At 40.1% G+C, this 20,249-nt stretch overlaps 1 protein-coding gene across 12 annotated transcripts in view; it reads right to left on the bottom strand.

Annotated features, from left to right (window-relative positions):
* MYT1L (myelin transcription factor 1 like) overlaps positions 1 to 19,234 on the bottom strand; it is a 300,153-nt gene extending 280,919 nt beyond the window's left edge. For 10 of the 12 annotated variants that reach the window (XM_039715667.1, XM_039715669.1, XM_039715668.1 and 7 more), the window contains exon 1: positions 18,442 to 18,538. The gene's annotated coding sequence lies outside the window, so the exon portion shown is untranslated. Of the gene's footprint in view, positions 1 to 17,844; positions 18,311 to 18,441; positions 18,539 to 19,145 lie in introns of those variants that run through there. The other 2 variants (XM_039715661.1, XM_039715660.1) reach the window with 2 other exon arrangements.
* Positions 19,235 to 20,249: the final 1,015 nt, after the last annotated feature.

Consider the following 20,249-nt stretch of genomic DNA (forward strand, 5'->3'; position numbering starts at 1 on the left):
ACTCCTACAATTTTTGGAAGCCCTCTACATTTTCCTTACCCAAATTTATAGATGACAATTGGAGTCCTCCCACTGTGCTCAATACTCTTTGGATCTGATACCAATGCAGAAGCTGAACTTGCCCAGTGTTCCTAATGTGAACTGGTGAGCATGTTCTTTTCAAAGTAATCATCATCAACTGATGAGTAAAATGTTCAAAATATGCTGGACTCTGGTGATGAAATCCTGGTAAAATTAAAGTCAATAGCAAAAATGTCTGTAGCTTTAGCAAAACTGCCTGTGACTTTCAGAGTTTTACCTAGAGTATCTGTCCAGGCCATGCCTGCCACATTTCTGAAGCCAGAAGCAGGTGAAGAGCACCAGAATCAGAGGTGAGCTTTCTGGGTGGCACAGTTTGCATGTCTGAGTGATGGAACCAGTCACTGAAGAGCATTTGTATCAACCAGTCAGATACAAACATTTCTCTTCTCTAATGAAATTGTCTGAAATATTTATATAGGAGCACACAAATACCTGTTACTGTGGGATAAAAATGCATGGATTTCCTTTTCCTGCACTGCTACCCAGCACAGCTGAAGTCTTAAAATCACAGTCAGCCTCCTGAAACCATCAAAATGAAAAAAAAATTGCACAACTGGGGCAAAAAATTATGCAGCATTTACATATGCAGATGCAGCAATTTGGTTGTCTGAGGCCACTGTTGGCCCAATCTTTATACAGAATTGCTTATAGTGAGCTTAACAACCCTGTGCAGAAAGGTTCTAGTCACCAACAGGCTGCTATGCTAAATCCCCAATGTGAACAGGCACACTGATCTGCTATCAGAGTTTAGACACAGGTAACATTTACTTCACTTGGTCTGAACTCTTTCTGCCTGTTGCAGAAATCCTTCTTTCTTTCACATATTCAAAAGGGTCAACTACCATCCTAGCTTCTGCTTCTCCTCATCACTTCAAACTATTTGCCTTCTATACTGGTATAAAGAATTAAGGATCAGTCTTTAAGAGTTTTCCAGTCTCTTTGGACATGTACAGCAGAGGCCCAATTAATAATCAAAACAGGCCAGCAGGGAAGAAGCTTTGCCACTCTTGCGAGCATATGCAGATCTTGAGAAACCTTTCACTTTTGAATATCTAAATACCCATTGCAAATATTGGATATAAAAAAATTGTCATCTGTTGCTGCAATTAAAATGACTGGCCTGCCTAAAGATGAATCCCCAAAGACTCACAGTTTCAGCCTACATCCCTTGAGTGCAAACTAGGAAAGAGGATTTTACTTACCATATTTGAGGAACATCCTCCTAAGTCCTAAATTGGCTGATGCCCTAAGCACTACCAAAATACAAATATTAAACTACCAATAGATCCCAATGACTGTAAGTAACTCTAATACCACGTGGCAATTGACTCAGGGGGACCATTGCACCATGCTTACAATTCTCAGGCTTTCGGATCACAGCTGCTTCCTTGTGAAAGAGACTGTTTCAATTCTGAATCAAAGAAGAGCTTTGGTTTTTAAGGATTTGTCTATTTACCAAATATACTAGCTAGAGTAATCCAGTAATCGAAGATGGTTATCCTTCTCTCTAAAATTTCTATTATGATAGTCCTAGATTATCACAGCTACTGTGATGCACCTAATTTTGCCAGATTTGTACAAATTTGCATATATTTTTATTAGACTGTGACTTGCAGTTTTCTCCCACAAAACTCCCTTAGTTTTCAAGCATTTGCTTTCCTAAGAGATGGACCCAAGTCAAAGCTTAAGTTAATCAGAGAGAGATAAGACTTTTTTCACTTTGCCCCTTGATAAATTCCTGGCCATAAAAATTCCACGGGGGCTGTGACTCGATCATTACCAGTATCTGCAGCAGCTAGCTAGTCTCCACCTGATCCATGTTCACAGAAAGGCAGGATCAGCCTCATTCAACAGCCCAAATCCTTTATTTTCACATCTTTGAATGGCTTTTGTTTTGTTTTTCTTTTTTATTTCGCACATTTTCTTTTGCAGCTCTACAGTCACAGGAAACAGGGCCACCGGAAAAAGGTCACCTAGCTAACTTCTGTCCCAAAAAAAGATCAAATATATGAGATTGTATTACCTCATTACTAGAAGGTTTTTTCTGCTTTATAAATAAAACCTTTTTTATCCTGCCACTTATCTACAAAACTGAGTAACTACATAGTCTTTCCTAGGGTATAAGAAACAAACAGTGTCACTCATTCCAAGAATGAATAACAACCTGCAACAAGTTGTAGCTTGCAACTACAGAGACTGACATATTGGTACACTTTAATTTCAAAAATATTTTTAGAAAAATCATATATTCAGGTATTTTATCATTAACTAACACTTCTGTTGAATTTTCAGCTTGCCACAGAGATCCACACACACATTACATAAATCAGAGATGATTATGGCTGAAATTGTCTGGAATGATGAAAGTACACCGAGTCTTTAGTACACGGAATGCGGTACTTCAAAAAGATGTCCTGGAATAGCTTATCTTCAGCAACCCCCTGCACAGGATCACTCACATACCTGCATTTGAGCAAATGGGAATTGTGCCTCACCTACAATTCTAATAGTGTGTTTTACCTTACCAACAGCTGGTTAAGGGGCTGGACCTTCTCTTGAAGACTCTGATGATGGAAAGTACAGCTGGATGGCATCAGTATACAAGAAAACTGTACATATCTCTAACTGTATGCAAACCAGTCTCCAGCAGTTTTGGCTATGTAGTTACTGATGGACAACACAAAGAGTATGTGGTATCCTTTAAAACACTGTCCCATAACTGTTTCACTCTTAAATCCATCGTGAGAGACACAGTAAAAATTGCATTTCCCACAAGTTAGCCAAGTAAGTCGACACCACGTTCTTCACCCACAGCTGACCTTGACTCAGAGTGAAACAGCAGCCTTGTCTCTACAGGATTTCTAACATGCATATGTTATTCTTGCTATCGGTCCAAACTGTGCAACTGAACACCTTGTGCTAAGTGCTGCAAAGACACAGAACAAAAATACAGTCCCTGCAGAAAAAGCACATCTGCTTTGTCAGTCATAAAGCCTTAAAATACAGCTTTAAGTGATTCTACATCTCACTATCCCCTATGACTCCATCTTTCTCTCCACTTGACATTGTTGAGAACAATCTTATTTTCTGCAAAATAGATGTCACGGCATGTGCAACGTGAAAAAAGATCTAAACCTTAAAGGTGAGTGATGATTCCTTAAACTGCTAAATCATGTCAAACCTCAGAGTATTTTAAGGTTAGGGATGTGCCTGAAAGCCTGCTTAAAAAGTAGAGCTCTTAGTGAAAGAAGGTCTCTCTTTAAAAGAACCTGCCAAATTTTGACTTTTAATTTAAACTATAAATTATAGGGGGTTTATATTTAATTAAAATTTGTAGCTCTACTCTATGTTCACCCATGACATTCTGCTAGGCCTGCAGTCCTTTCCAAGTTATTCTCGCAGCAGTGGTTAGATACTTTCAACACAGCCAGTAAAATCACTGGACACACTATATTTACACTAGTACTGCAAAGAGAGATGTTTGATCCCTAATATCCTGACGGTGTCCAAGGTGGTCCAAGGTTGCCTTTCTAAAACAAAATGAACCTACCTGTGCCCTATGCACAGAAAAAGACATGGATTCTTGTTTTTTTCCATTTTATTTTTGTATCAAGGCATCTCAGTATCATCTCTGACCCACAAATCCAAGAATGCTTAGGGTCAACATTGACTAGCATAAAAACAGGCAGGAAATATAGCAGCAAGATGCTGAGTTGTGGAAACACAAAAATTGCTGGCTTTCATTATTCCACAGTGTCAATATTCACGTTAAAGGAAATGTATTACTTAATACAAAATAGAGATTTATTAAGCAACCAAAAAAACTGAAAGGACCCACTTCCATCTTGTTTCTAAGCTATGTTCAATTAAGTGCATGACCGTACGTTTTGTCCAGCTTCTCTTGACTTTTCAAGCTGCTGACTTTAATTTATCTGAACTTAAAATGGGAGGACCTATTTGGCCAACCATGGTATCTCCCCATTGGTGTTTAACTGATTCCTACTGCATCTTTTCTAACTTGCAACAGAAATGTGTTTCCATTATTAAAAACAGAATTTTCTCTCCCAAATGGTTTTTCAGAACAGAGGAAGTAGGTAGAGGATTTTTAAAATATATTTTCCAGATACAATGGCCTTCAGCTCACATTTTCCTCCCACCTTCTGACCTGCACAGATGTTGTGGATTCCCTTTCACCACCTGATCCAACAGAAGAGTCAGCTCTTGGCTCTAGGGATGTTTCTATTCCCACCAACATGTGGAGTTGCCAGAAATAAAATTACTTGTACATGGCAATATCAGGTGAACTCATTAAAAAAAAAAAAATTAAAAAAAAACCCTATATATTTATAAAATTACTTGTACATGGCAATATCAGGTGAACTCATAAAAAGAATTTTTAAAAAATCTATATATTCATACAGCGGCACACTCTATCATCATATTTAACAGAGTCAGACAACCTGACTTTAAATACAACTTTTCTCACAGTCTCTCACGTGCCTCTCCACAATATTAGCGTGCCATTGTGTAGACTGAACTCTGGACATTATTATGGCTACATCCTAACTGTAATGCCTTTGAGAAGAAGTTTGTACTGGACCTTCAGATATCCTTTTCAATATGATTTTTCTACAAACCTATAAATTATACACAATATGGTCTCTAGGGCAAAATGAGCTCTTGGATGAGCATTAACTACAAGGACTAGCACAAATATAATTTTATTTTTGTCATCAAATTAAGCACTGTTACCTCTACACTTCTTTAATTCTTAGATCAGCATTCACAGCTTTAACATTTCATTAAGGCATGTCAGGTACAAATGTTTCATGTCACTTGATCATAACATGCTATCTCAGGCACTTAATAATCAATCTGCTCTCAAAAAAGCCTATTTGCAAAACACACAACAGGAGGGAAACATGAATTATGTTTATTTAACCAACTGGATTGCTTATCTTTATAAGTCTATCAGCCTCATAAAATTTCACGTTACTGATTCATACCAGTTTTTTTACCAAAAATAAAACCCAAAACAAAACCAACTGAGGATCATCCCATCCACCTTGCACCTTCTACAGCTATTCCATCCCAAAGTCAGGAATCAATACCAGCTCAGGTATACTGCATACACCCATACTGACCTTTTTGATGGAGACATACTTTTACTGGCTTATTGGCAAACAAGGAGATGACGAAAGGAAACTCACCAAATGGAATGAGAAAGGAACCACACCCCTCCACCCAGCTCAGCAGGCAAAGGCTAGTACAGACTCATCTAACACCTTTACTCCTGTTTGCTGTTTTTCAAATTACTTCTCAGGTGGTACCATCAAACCGAAATCCTTCCAAGCAGTAGTGCCTGTCATAGATTTGAAAAAGAACACCATGCTATTTACCACCATGAAGGAGACCCTGTTCTTATTTTGTCTCCTCACCTTCTTTTCTATGTTGGCCCAAAGAAATGGGTTTTTTATAAAAAGTCACTAAAATTAGTGAATAGCCTGGCTTAAAAATGCTAGTGTTAACATTTGCAGATCTGCTCTCAAGCCACACTGTCAATTTGCTAAGTGCCTTTTGTATTAAAAGAGATGCAATGATTAAACTAACACCCTCCTGGAAACTATGCCAAGGCACATGGAAAATTAGGTGATTGGAGGCAGCCAACACCACTTAATTGAAGGCAAATAATGCCTGACAAATTTGGTGGCCTTCTGTGATGGAGTGACAATGTAGGTGGTTGAAGGAAGAATAACTCATGTCATCTACCTGGACTTGTGCAAAGCCTGTGACAGTGTCCTGCACAACATCCGTATCTCTAAACTGGAAAGACATGGACTTGATGAATGGACCACTCAGTGACAGAAATTAGCTGAATGGTCACACTTAAAATGTTGCAGTCAACAGCTCAATATCCAAGGAGAGACCAGTGATAAGGAATGTTCCTCAGGAGCTGGTACTGGCATCGACAAACATCTTTATTGGTGACACAGGTGGTGGGATCGAGTGCACCCTCAGTAAGTTTGCCAACACCACCAAGCCGTGTGGCACAGTCAACATGCTGGAGGGAAGGAATGCCACCCAGAGGGACCTGGAAAGGATTAAGGTGAGGTTCAACAAGACCAAGTGCAAGGTCCTGCACTTGGGTTGGGGCAATCCCAAGCACAAATAGAGACTGGGAAGATAAAGAATTGAGAGCAGATCTGAGGTGAAAAGCTTGGGGTTGCTGGTGGATGGAAAGCTGGACGTGAGCCAGCATGGTGCGCTTCCAGCCTAAAAGCCAACCACATGCTGGGCTGCATCAAAAGCAGCGGGACCAGCATACCAAGGGAGATGATTCTGCCCTCTACATGACTCTCAGGAGACCCCCACCTGGACCACTGCACACTGGGGTCCCCAACATAAGAAGGACAGGGAGTGATTGGCACGAGTCACAGTGAGGGCCATGGAGACAACTGGAGGGTTGGAGAACTTCTGTGAAGACAGGCTGAGAGAGATGGGGTTGCTCTGCTTTAAAGCCCCCTCTAGTACCTGAAGACAGCCTACAAGAGAGCTGGAGAGGGACTCCTTACAAGGGACAGGAAAAGGGGGAATGGCTTCAAACTGTAAAAGAGTAGGTTTAGATTAGATGTGATGAAGAAATTCTTCACTGTGAGGGTGGTGAGGCCCTGGAACAGGTTGTGCAGAGAAGCTGTAGATTCCAAATCCCTGGAAGCATCCAAGGTCAGGCTGGATGGGTTTTGAGCAACCTGGTCTACTGGATAGTGTCCCTGCCCATGGCAGAGGGTTGGAGCTAGACGGTCTTTAAGGTCCCTTCCACCCCAAGCCATTACACAATTCTCTTAAGATCTAAAAAAGCACAAAAAAGAAAAAGGATCAGGATAATGGTGTACTGCAAAGCAGTTTACAGCTAATTTATATGCAAAGCTAATTGTAATTCAGATAAGCATATCACAAGATAGAAGAAGTTGCACAATGTTACACAAGCAATGAGGTGTATCCAAATCTATTTTTTGTATCTCTGCCACACAGTGACAAAGTAGAAATCTCTACAACTGTAAATGATCTTCAAGTGGCTACAGCTCTTTTGTTGAAAACAACTTTTTAACCACACAGACCTAAATGCAGATGTCAAATGTTCAAAGAATCCCCTTCCTCCTGTGTCTTCTAACCAGAGACATGAGATTTTCAGCAGTACCTAATGAGTGCTTGGAAAAACAAGCCCCTTACATAAAATTCAGGAATGCACAGATCTCAGTACCACTAGAGTAAACAAACTTGTATAAGACAGTACCACATAAATGCTTCAAATTTCAGCTCCAGAATTTTTTTGTCATATGAGGCTAATGTATTAACTCTCACTAATTTAAAATGAGATCTTTGGCAAACCAAACAATAGTAAAGTCATATGAGTCAAACCAGATCCTCCAATTTAAAGGAAAGAATTTTTAACTTAATCATGGTTCATTTCATAACATAAATTAAGAAAGTACTAAAAAACTAATTTCTAATAGAAAATCAAACTATTTCATTTGAAAGGAGAAATATTATGATTTTTTCCATTATTGTCCTACTTCAGAATCAGAATCTTGTCTTCTAAAGCATGAGATTCCTCACAATGTTTCCAGCATTATTAATATATAACATAGTTGGTTCCCAAGATTTGCAGCAATGCATTCCAACTTATCTACTGACTTGTATGATGAATATAAAAGTTTATGTACTTACAGCAAATTGTATATTTATCATTTTCATTCAGTTGTTTGGGTTTTTTTTTAATTCTATGAGTAAAGTCCCCGTGCATACTTCAAGGCAAACAAAACAGTTTCAAGGAAAATGAAGGAAAAGAGGCTGGTTGTATTTAAAAGACTATTGTCTAGTTAGGATCTTATTACAAATTATTGTGAATGTATCAATTACACATATGTTATTAAAGAGAAAGGTTGATTAATGCTGATATCCTATGCCTTTCAATTTGATACTGTTTTGATCATTAGTGTTACAGGCTACCTGTAAACAGGGGCAGCAACATGCCTCCAGAGAGGACAGAAAAATACTTCTTGGCCTATGTTACGGGTATGATACCTCTTGGGGAATGTTGTTTTTATGCTTACCACAACCAAGGTAATGGTTGATGAAGGGACAATTTAGAGTAATAAATGCCAAGATCAAATTTAGTATTCAGAATTTTGGGTAAAATGATAAAGGATTCTTGAATCAAGAATTCAATTTATAATTCTATCTTAAAAGGAGTTGCTTTGAAAGCCATACTGGAAAAGTAACTTAACAGCTGAAATTAACACAGAATGCTTTCCTCCCTTCAACAAATTCTCAATTGCTTCAGTGGAACAGGATTAGGCCACTGGCTCTGTAAATGCAGCCATGAAAATATATTGTCTCTTTGTACTAATATAGATGTCTGGCAATTTCTTTTTGCTGTTACCATCGTTCTAATATTCTGATGTTTCAGCAGAAAAATAACATTTAAGTGTATGATTGAACACTGAAACATTTTTTAGACATCTAAGGGGTACAATTAACAGTGAGGTAAAAATTTCTTCTTTAAAAACATTCAGCTATGATCTGAAATCCGTAATTCTCATATATGAAAATTCAGAATGCGTATCAACAAATAAATATCAAGAAAGCTACTGATTTTGCCTTCTCAGCTTCTAGCCCTAAGTTTTTGTTTCCTATTCATTCATTGGCTAGTAAAAATGAGCATCAGGTGGAATCTCCCAACTTACTTGCATCCTTACATCAAAATAAAACAGATGAGTAAGAAAAAGTCCCATTTCTCCTACAGCAAACTTTTAAGCTCCAGTTTACAGCAGAAATATTTTCCAGTAAGCAGCTGTGCCACTGAACAGCTCTTGGGAATAAAGGATGTCTAGAACTCAAGCCGTCTGAATCATAGGCCAAAGATTACAAGTTGGAAGGAACTCTTAAGGATGGAGTCCAAATCCCTACTCCTTGCAGGACTACACAAGAGTAAAGCATAAGCCTAAGAGTGTCATCCATATGTTCCTTGAACTCTATACAGGGAGTCATGAAGCTCCATACAAATAAAAGACACCATTAGACAGGAGAATTTTGGAATTCAGGATATTTTATGTAATTTGCAGACAATCTGGAAGGAAATGCTTAGCATTGTGGGACCCCAGAACGTTGCTTAAGGAATTTTAAGGAGTTTAAACTCAACTTCCCTGGATTCCTGGGTTTTTTTGTGGGTTTGTTTTGAGAGCCCCTGGTTCTTCCTTCATTTCCCCATATTAATGTTTCCATGTTTTCTTAGTCTGTAGTACCATTACAAACATATGGAACAAATCAGTGGCATTTTTATGTCATTTCATATTTTAGCACCTGTTTTCCCTGCATGTTCAGCATTTCACTTTTATCAGATTTTAAAAAAATATACAAAATTGAGGAAAGGTAGAAGATGGAGGCAGAAAATAAAATCTGCTATGAAGCAGGAGCACTCCACAACTGATTTAAACACACCAAGACTCATGGTGCAAATCTAGTATCATCAGTAGCAGAAGCAAAGCTTTTGCATGACACTGCATGACATTGCAATTTATGTGACATTGCAAATCCAGTTCTAAATTGTGCACCAAGCTTATATCAACCTTTCAATGGAAATGCTGCAAAATCAGAAGCATTTATACACTAAGAAATTAGTGGCATGGTGGCTCTGGGAACCTGCAAACCGTTTAGCTGTGGTTAACAACTTAGTGTTGACAAATCTTACGTATTATAAAAAGGTGTTGATTTACATATATATATATATATATGTAAATAAAACTATAAAGGTGTAATTGTTACTCTTGTAAAGTAACAATTGTAAAGTGTACAAAAGCAAGCAAATTAGCTAGCAAGATATCCCATTCACACTTCCCTTAACTTCCAAGTACACAAACACAAGTGAGAGTTTTGAGTCTTGAACCACAAGATGTGGTTCACTAACTTCTGTTAAATTATGAAATCTATCTAGAGCTCATATTTTTAGGAATTCTTTTGCAATATTGCAATGCAAAGACAGTTTTCTAGACCATAATATTTATAAAGCCAGCTACATCATTAACTGTAATTCTCAAAAAGCTGCTCTATGTTTTCTTTCCTAGTTCCTGAAGTGATTCACTCAGCATCTGGAAACTAAGATACATGTATTGCTCAGTGGCTTCTTATGTATATTTGGTAAATTAAAAACACCTTTAAAACCAAAAAGAAAGATGCTTTCACTAAGAGTAGAAATACTTATGATTCTGAATACAGAAGACCAATTATAGGAGTCAATCTGAATACAATTCCTGGAAGCCTCAGAAGCATACTCTGATATGTGTTATTGGCAGTACTGCTTTGAATCTGATTGTTCTGCTCTTTGAGTAAGCTGCATTTATGACTGCTAAAAAAACCTGAATTTCAAGTTAACCACATTTTTCTGAATTTGGTAAGAAGCATGGACAAAGGAAAAGGATGTTCCATATCAGTTTTTCAAACAGACCACATCCATCACAGTTTTTGCAAAATAAAAATTTATTAACTATATCAAATAACATATAGAATGACAAATAAAAAGTGCAGGGTGCATGAGTCATTAACATATGTGCAATCTTGTCATATGCCCTTATTTTCCACTGGAGTTGGCTGGAATTAACACTGTGGCAATCTGTGCTGGCTCTTGGGCAGGTAGGAGGTAAAAGAAGAAGGTATATGGGATGAGACCTGCTTCACAGAGCTGTCTATGAAACACGGTGAGTATTGCAGTGAAATGACTGGGTGTTTTATCCCATACTGCTTTGCAGGGCCTGCATTTGCTACATCAGGATGCTCAGTCTTCAAGGTAAACTATTCAAGTGTGCCTTTTCTCCAGCATGTTGTGTCACAAAGGCCAAACAGACCTATGGAAAATATCTACCCTTCTCTTTACTTTCTTTCTTCTAAACATCATCTGCTTCTTCTCAGGGAAGGTCACTGATAAGCAACAACAAAACAAAAAAGGCATTGTTAGATTGGACAGGTTATAGATAAAAATCTCCATCGTTTTCCCACTTTTTTTTTCCTCATAAGATTTGAAATGGATCAGCCTCATAGTGTGCAGTTCAGACAGTCTGTCATTGATGGCTACTTTGAATTTTGCACCTTCTCAAGACCTTGCATACAGAGGGTGGACTACCACAGATACCAGCTGCAGAAACATGGCAGTAAGTGGCTGAACAGTGATCTGTTCAGAAAGGGCAGAGACCCCTGAAAAAGTTCTTCAGAGCAGCTGGAGTTCACCCAGACACCTTACCAGCCTTTCTGCTATGAGCACTTCTCCAGAGCTGATAAAGGTGAGGCACTAGCACACTGTAAAAGAAGAAGTAAAAGAGGCCTTCCTCACTCTCAACATTTAAAGAATACTTGCTGAAAAATGCTGACAGTGTCCTGAAGATAAAAGCAGATGTTCATGCAAAGATCAACCTGAAAATCCATGAATGGAAATAGATAGCTGCTATTGTTTAATTCAGTGAGCAGCTTCTCTGAGCCAACTTCAAAATGGCTCTGTTTCCTGGAATAAAAACAAAACAAAAAAAAAAGTTGAATTTGGCTTACTCTCAGAAAGCAAGGGGCTGTATGTATGAAGGTTCCACTACATATATACATTTTATTCACAGAAAACGCAGTTTTAGCAAACAATTACAAGTCTACTTTTAACAGTCTTGTTGTTTCCTATCTGTTTTAATGGCATACTAAGGTGTCAATTTCATTGTCATTGTTTTTGCCCCTGCTTGCAAAGAAATGGTATTCAGTCACAGAAATTCTACATGCCCACATATATTTATCTATATTTAGCACACATTTATGAATACTAGGTGTGGTGTATTTTATCTTTTGGTTTTGTTTTTACTTATAATTGACAGCGCATACAGGAGTGCTAAAATAAACTGGATATTTGAAAGGAATTTTCTTTGTTTCCTGTCCCTTTGGAATCAGACACTAAGAGAGCGACGAAAGAACTGAAGAGAAAGAACAAGTTCCTAGAGCTGGGGAAAAAAACAGGACAAACTAGCAGAAGTAGCGTATAAACTTACCTGAGCTTTTTTGACTTTGCAGCTGGTCCTTGGGTTCATGAAGTACTCCTGACTTCCCTCCACGTATATCTCCTGGACTCCTCTGTGTAATCCTTCTTAACAAGCTCGTTGTCCATATCCACCTCTCGGGTTATTTTTCTTCTCTTTTTTGAGGTCATACATCCAATGGTTGCAGAATTCTAATTTTTCTTAGCATCCAGACACTCTATGTTGGCTAACAGAACCTCAGTTTTTCCACCAGCAGTTTCCTTTTAATTGAATGTTTGATTCTTTTCCCCTGATGTGACATTGTTACTCATTCCTCTCATCACAACCTCTCCATCTCACACTTGCAATGTCCAAAAACCACCTCGGTTCTTGTGAAACTGCTGCAGCCTGGCCTGTGCCCACTACCCCTGAGGACTGAAGTATGCTATTTTCTTGGAATATGGAGGTCCAGTAACTCCACACATAGTAAAGCCCTTAGATCAAGTAGATCCAAACATTCAGAGTATTTTAAAAGGTTGAGAAGAACATTTATTCATCACTGGAAGTTATAGCAGTTTGATGAAAACTGGAGATTGAGATTGGGTGCAGGATGATCACAGCGAAAGGATCAGCAGATCGTGAAATTCTTGAAGAGAAGTTAATCTGTTTCTCTTAGTAAATATATTACATATCAACTGTACAGGCATCTTACCACTGCTGGAACAGACATCTTTTTCTATGTGTGAGGGTATTTTAACTTGACCTGTGTAAACTCTGGGTGTTTCCTAGCAAGACCCGGAACGGACTTTGTGCTTGCACATGCTGAAAAAACACAAGCATTACTTTTTAGTGTCAACTCCCAGCCCAAGGAATCTGTTTTTCTGGATTTTTAATTCAAACTATGCAGCATAACTAAGATACTCCAGAAACGTAATTCAGAATTCATAATAATTTGTGTTATATATACCAAGAGTATTATAAAGATACAAAGAAAGTATCTGTCGTCAACCTCATCATCTTCTATGACATAGCAGTATGAGTTCTTCCTAAATATGCACAATCTTCTCTCCACCCCTTCACTCTCTGATTCAGTCTTAAAGGTACAGAACTCAATATCCAGCAAAAACAGAACAGATGATTTGGGATACAAGCATCATAAAGTCACCCCAGGACATCCCCCAAAAAATCCTGAGTATTTGTTCATATGATATGACAGCCACGATGTATGCAAACAACTAATATGTGTTTATAACTATGTTATAAACATAGTTTCGTATTCAAACATGGCCTTCTCCTCTTCGGACAACAGAGGAATTGCTAGTATCTCTGAAAATATTACTAGAATAAATCACTAGTGCTGAAAACTAATACACTGAATTCAACAGTCCTGGAGTAGGAGATGTGAAATAAAAGGATGAGCCACTGATTTACAGTATCACAAGAGGCCTGGGAAACCCCTTTCAATAGTATTCCTTATGTGAGAGAATGCCCTGCTGCAGCACTGAAGAAATGCCAGAACATCTACTCCCAAGAGTTTATCCTCAAAACAAACCTTGGAGATCTTTTGAGATCTTCTCTTTCTGCATTTTGACTATTTTATTTGAATTGACGAACTGTTCAGAAAGTGACAAAGATGGACTAGGTTAAATGCTGTAACATGGTACTTATTCACACTACATTAGGCAGAGGAACACTAAAATTAGGCATAAAAATTTTATTCCCTTGGTAATATCCTCCAGTATTGGCTAGAGACAGGAGGAAAAAAGGGGGATTTCCCTTGGAAAAATAAGCAAGCTGTTGATACGAAATATAAATATTGCAGTATTACATCTGCAATAGTATCACTATTTCTATTTGGGGGGATGGGACATGAGGGAGACGACATCACCAGAAAGCCTGGAAAAAATGAGCCAGTCAGTGAGCAGTTTAAGTCTTTTTTGAATGGTAACTATACTCTCCATTATGTTCTGCCTATAAACAATATTATTAATAAAATAAGTCTTGAGAGAGTGAGGAGATTTTCCCTTTTGATTTTACTGGAGCCACATGAGAAATGTTTGGCCTGTCATTCTATAAAATGATATTACAAACGTGTTCCAAAGCTCAGTGCTCTCTTTTCTTTGGGGTCAGAAGCAGGATCATGCAAAGTAGGAACAAAACAGCAGCAGGATCATGCAAAGTAGAAACAAAACAGCAGCCTTTTTAAAACCCCTTATATTTTTTTTTTTCTCAAATTGCTGCTTTGCCCTAATTCTCTTCACTACTGCACCAAGCAAGACACGGCACTTGCCAGATTCAGACTGTACCATCTGAAGCCATACCAAGTGAACATATATTTGTTGTATATCATGCCCTTTTTAACCAACTTCCTGATAAAAAATGCCATGAAGACATAAGGTATGAGAAATGCAGACCTTTAATACTTCATAGAATAACAGACCCCAATGCTGGTTTGGTTGGAAATCTGTGACCTTACAGACATTTATGTGTTTGCCTGGTGCAGAACTATAATCAACTTGGTTATGATAGACCTTCAAGAAACATAAAATTTATCCTGAAGGAAACTGTTTCCTGAAACCAACTGCCCAGATGCATTAGGCAGGTGGGAGTCTCAGCAAACCAAAGGGTCTACTGGCAGACACAACATTGATTTCCTATTGTTTACAACCTACCAGACAGTTCTATACTGACCTGATTTGAAGGTTCTCTCTGGGGCACCCTGCAGCCCTGGTTATTTCCACAACCAAGCTGGCCAGCTTCCTTACTTGGCGACTGTGTTCCACATCTGCAGCTTCAGTGCAAACATGCTGAACTAGTATATACACACTGAAAATCTGATCCGAGATCAGATTTTAAATCCGATCTCATAATAATGTTTACTGTTTTCATGACTAGAAGTATGATCCCTTTAAGGGATCAAAAATTCTATTGTGATTTTTGTCTGTTTCCACATTCAACTCCCCCTCCCCACACAAGATGTTTCCCCTTCATTTCAGTTTCATTACATTTTGCTGCTTTTTCCTCTATGGCTAAAATAGACAGAGTGATTCTAATCAAAGCAAAATACTGTGAAGGATTCTAAAGAGATAATCTTTGTCAACAAGCTACAAAAGCTTTGATTTTTTTCTCCTTGTGACTTTTTAATCTAGGATATGTGGAGAAGACAATGCTATTTGGTCTGCACCCATTTTTACTCCATAGAAATCTGGCTGCACTTCTGTTTAAAACACCATTGATAATCTTATTAGCATTTCTCATTATTTCTGTTACAAGAAAGAAAAGGTCAGTAAGTAATCCACAGCCATAAAGTTTTCTGGTACTATACTATCAGGAACTTCAAATCTTTACTAAAAGTTGATCAACATGATGCAAACATTTATCAAGCTCAGACAAAGTGATATTAAACTCAGTATTTCCATGAGAATATACAGTGCTGTATACCTATTTAATATCAAAGTACTTTTCCACCACTGACTCTCTCAAAAAAACAATGACTGTTCTCAAAGTTGATCAAGAAATTATTCTAACACAGACAACTTTGTTTTATAAATATGCTTGTGCAATGCACGTAGAAACACCCATGCTCATTTCCCATGGAAATGCTAATGCATGGGAATTATATTTTCATTCTTTTAGAGTCCATATAAAAGCCTGACCAGCACAGAACAGTTTTCAAAACAGTTTCTTTTCTGCATTTCATATAGCAAAGTTTATATGCCTTGCTAATAGTCTGCCGCATATGTGTAGCATGTATGTGTATATAATCAAAATATTCCTTTGCATATCTTACTCATCTCCTCAACACAAAAAATAAATAAAATAGAAGAGAACATCAAAAACAGAAAACCTCAAAAACAGTCCTTAACAAATCTGGAGAAATCATATATCTCTGATTATATTGAAGTAGCTCCTCTTCTTTCTTAATTGTCTTTGTCTCCAAACACACAGTTGCTCAATTTTATAATATGTAACATCCAAGACTGTAGAGTAAAACAACAAAGTCATACTATGAACCAAGAACTACTACAATAAAACTGATGCCCTTTTTGAAAATGTGGGCATATAACTGGGAATTTTAATCTAAAACAAAGAAACCACTGCAAATGTTTAGCATTTAACTATTGCCCTTGTTGGTGAAAATGGGGAGGAAAGGGGGGGGGAAGAGGGAGGAAGAACATTCACTCTCCAGAAAGTTCAAGCTGTAAAATACATACAAAATTGAATCTGCTATTAAGATCAGATTAAAATAGACCTAATTCTACATTTACTCATTGTAATCATTTACTCTTCTCTTTGTTTCACTTGATAAATCAATGTAGTTTTTAGAAAAATATAGTTACTTAGAAAGATCCTGGGTTTTTACATAGTCTTGCATCACTCTGTATTTCTAATGTTCAAAGTGTTGTGTTGCCATCTTAATTGTTTTTAAATGTCTCATATTGCAAACAAGTATAAATACATAGTCATCAGACGACACTACAGCAACCAAGTTTAATCTTATCATTCCAAACTTAATCAACCTTAATAAATCATATAGGGTACCTGCAAATTGACCGGCAAGGGTTAACAGTTTGTTCCAATATTTGGGGGGCTTTTTTGTTTGCAGAGTGACAGGACAAAGACTTTTATATGTTTGGAAATTTTTGAAAATAAACTATCACACGGAACTGAAATAGCAATTAAAATAAACAAAAAAAAGGGAGAGAAAGGTAAAAACTAAACATCATTTGGAACTGTAGCTGTTGTTCTCCCCAGCAATATACTTAAAGGTAATAAAACCCCCACACCACTCAAATTACAGCAAATAATCTATTAAACTGTTCTACAATAGTCACAAGAACTATGTAAAGACAATTACCAGATAATAATTTCTACTTAACCACAACCTTAAATGCAGTTTCAAAATTAGGTCAGTTAAAATGAAAATCACCATTTTTAAGGAGGATAGGAATCATTAGAATTGAATAAAAATATTCCTAAATGAGTACACGAAGAAAAAAGCAAACATATCTAAATGTTCAAGTACCCCATATTTTATACACAGCATCAGAATTATATAAGAAATGCCTATCAATGGATCCTATGTTCGAGAAGTGGGATTCCAGTCTGACTCAGTATTATTATGTGACAAAAAAAATATCTAATTCACAGATAGCTTGTTTTTTTCTTTTTTCTTCTCTCAAAAAAGATGCCTTTATAAGGACACATATGTAGCGGAGATACATAGAGCTGAGAGAATCACTAGCAATTTGTCAATCTGCAACTTGGGCTTTAGCATTACTGTCGAGTTTGTGTTAAATAAGCATTTTTTCCCTTTCAACCAAGAAAATGCATACCACACCAATCAAAACTAATCACAGCAGGGCTTTCATTGAAACAGTAGTTGCTAATTTTACAGGTCTGCCCACATTGTTCTAGAAAATAGGAAGCAGAAATCTGACATTTCCAGCAGTCATTATTAAAACAACAATCCCTGAGAGCTCGATCCTGTTCTCACTGGAAGCAATGTCAAACTCCCGGTTGACTTCAGGGAGAGCAGGATCGGGCCCGAGCTGCTCAGCCTCCTCCAGCTCTGTGCACAGGAGTATGTGTTGTGGAGCTGGGGTGGAAGAAGTGCAAGCTATTCCTTTGTTAACTGCCCAAAGAGTTGAACTTTCCATCACTTTGTCAACAACAGCAAAGTGCCCTGCAAACAACAACGGTGATAAAAGGACATATTTACCTTGAAAGAACAGGAAAGGGAAAGCCGCAGAATTGCAAAACAAAGTAGTCCAAAGGAATTATCTATGCATGCAGTCCAAACGTGCACCTTCAAGTAGGCCACAGTCTGTCAAGCAGTCGTCTCAGCACCAGCCACCCTGCCTTCCATCTTACGAGATTCACCCAGAAAACTGACAAACCTGCTCCACGACAACAAAACTCTCCTAATGCTTTTGAACGCCCACCATTTGTTCTCCATTCATCCAATCAACTTTCCACTGCACATCTTCTCCTGCGACTGAGGCTCAGAGGCAGGATCCCTTCTCATCTGTATGCTAATTATTTTGCCACATGGACAAAAGTAATAATGCTTTCAGACAGGAAACCAACGGGCCTGAAGTCGAAGGCAGAAATTAATAAGTTTCCACCACTGAAGGCTGAGAAGGTGGGCATGCGTGCAGCTCTGTGGCTGATGGATCAGCTGTAACCTCCATTTAAGAGCAGCAGAGAGGCGACGGGCTGGAGGAAGCCTAGGCAGCGTAGCATGCATCGAGCCCTAGTTCCCCTAGAGACCACATTACTGCAGCAGAACAGCATCCGTAGCAGATTGCTGACTTACCCCGCCTGAGCCCGCATCCTTTAAGCAGCGCGGCGCGCCTCCATCCCGCCGGCCCCGCGGCGCGGTGCAGTGCCCGGCGCGGCCGCGCAGGCCCGGCGGGAGGCGGGCAGGGCTGGGGCCGCGCACCCCGGCCGGGCTCCCCGGCGGCGGGGGGCGCCGCGCCGGCGCTGTGTTCCACCCAATGGAGGGGAACGCCGAAACGCCGCAGCCGCCCGGGAGGGGAGACCGCTAAAAATACTCCCCTGCCGCTGTGCTGGCGTAAAATGGTGTCTCCGATAAAAAAAAAAAAGTCTCAACAATTAGGTTTCTAAATGTATACTTTAAAGAAAATAATGAGCGAAACCATCGTTTTTTCTGCTGGGGTACCTCACCAGGGTTTCTAGTCAATTCTGCTGAAGCTTTGCTTATATTACCTGTTCACACCATCTTCTCCCTTTTGGAACAAAAGAAATTAACTATTTACAGAAGAAAAGATTAGCAGCCTTACACCATTAGCTACTTGCGCAGCTCAACTTTATGTGATCAAGACCCCAAAGAGAAACCAGGGCTCGTATGGATAAAGGGCCAGCTTTGCTTGTACCAACCCTTAACAGCGTTTCCCCTGCAATTTGACGTGGATTCTGTGGCTCTCGCTGCCTGCGCCTAGCCAGAGACCGCTTTAGTAAACGTGTCACAAAGACAATGACTGGGAAGAGGCACCTCACCGCCTTCCACGGCTGTGCAGAGGCTTTCCTCCGGCCGTCACCCGCCCGGGGGCAGCGTCCCTAAAGGGCTCGCCCCCAGGCTGCCGGATGTCCCTGCGACGGGAGCGGCTTGGCAGCGGGGAGTCGCTTCGTTTAAACCCGTCCCCGAAATGTCATTTCGGTGGCAGCGTGACAGGCTGTGATCTTTACGCGGAGGCGGCGGCTCCCCCCTGCCTTGGCACGACTCCGCACGCCCCCGCGGGCTCAGCCCTGCCGTGTCCCGGCCCCTGCCCCGGGCACCGCCGCGCCTCCTGCCGGGTCCCGCCCGCCCTGCGCGTCCATCCCCGCAGGCAGGCTGTTCCGCACGGGAAGGACCCTGGCTAGCGCACGCACACAGCCTACACGCCCTCCCTGCACACACGCGCGGTGCCGGTGTCGTTGCCCTCCTCGTTGCCATTGTGCTGCTGCAGCCTCCTCCTCCCCGCACCCCTCCCTCCCTTCTTCCCTCCCTCCCTCCCTGCCGCGGCTCGCCCTGCTCCGCGGTGCTCGGTGCGGGCAGCCCCGCGGCTGGCAGGGCACCGGGGGCAGCCCCTGCTGGCCGCGACACAAGCGGGGGAGTCTGACCCAAAAAGTCAGGAGGAACACCCTCCTCAAGCTTGCCCTGGGAGGTAATCCCTCCCGAGCCCGCTCTGCCTGACGTGTGAACACCAGACATGTCGGTTGCTGTAGAGGTTGCCATTCCCTCCCCACCCAGCCTTGCCGGCCCCACGCTGCGCTCTGAGGGGAAGGCGAGACTCCTCGTACCAGCCCTTCGCACCCAAAGCCGCCAGAGCAGCTCCGCGGCCGCGCTCCGATGGCAGGAGAGGGGCTATGGGGAGTGGGGGGGAAGTTTTTCACAGGGATTCAGGGGAAAGCCAGCCTGCTGGGGCAGGGACTAACAATAGCAGAGTCCTCACGACATCCACGCTTTTGGTGGAAAACGCAGTGTTTCCCTCAGAAAGCAAAGGGAAAAAAAGGGACTTCCCCCCCCACGCCATCTCCACCTCGCTCGTGGTTTGGGTTTTTGTTTGGGTTTCTTTTCCTTATTTTTTTTCTGTCATCTCTGATTACATCTCCCTTCACTCG

Source organism: Passer montanus, unplaced genomic scaffold (genome assembly GCF_014805655.1).
Source record: "Passer montanus isolate IOZ18808 unplaced genomic scaffold, ASM1480565v1 scaffold34, whole genome shotgun sequence".
Taxonomy (NCBI): domain Eukaryota; kingdom Metazoa; phylum Chordata; class Aves; order Passeriformes; family Passeridae; genus Passer; species Passer montanus.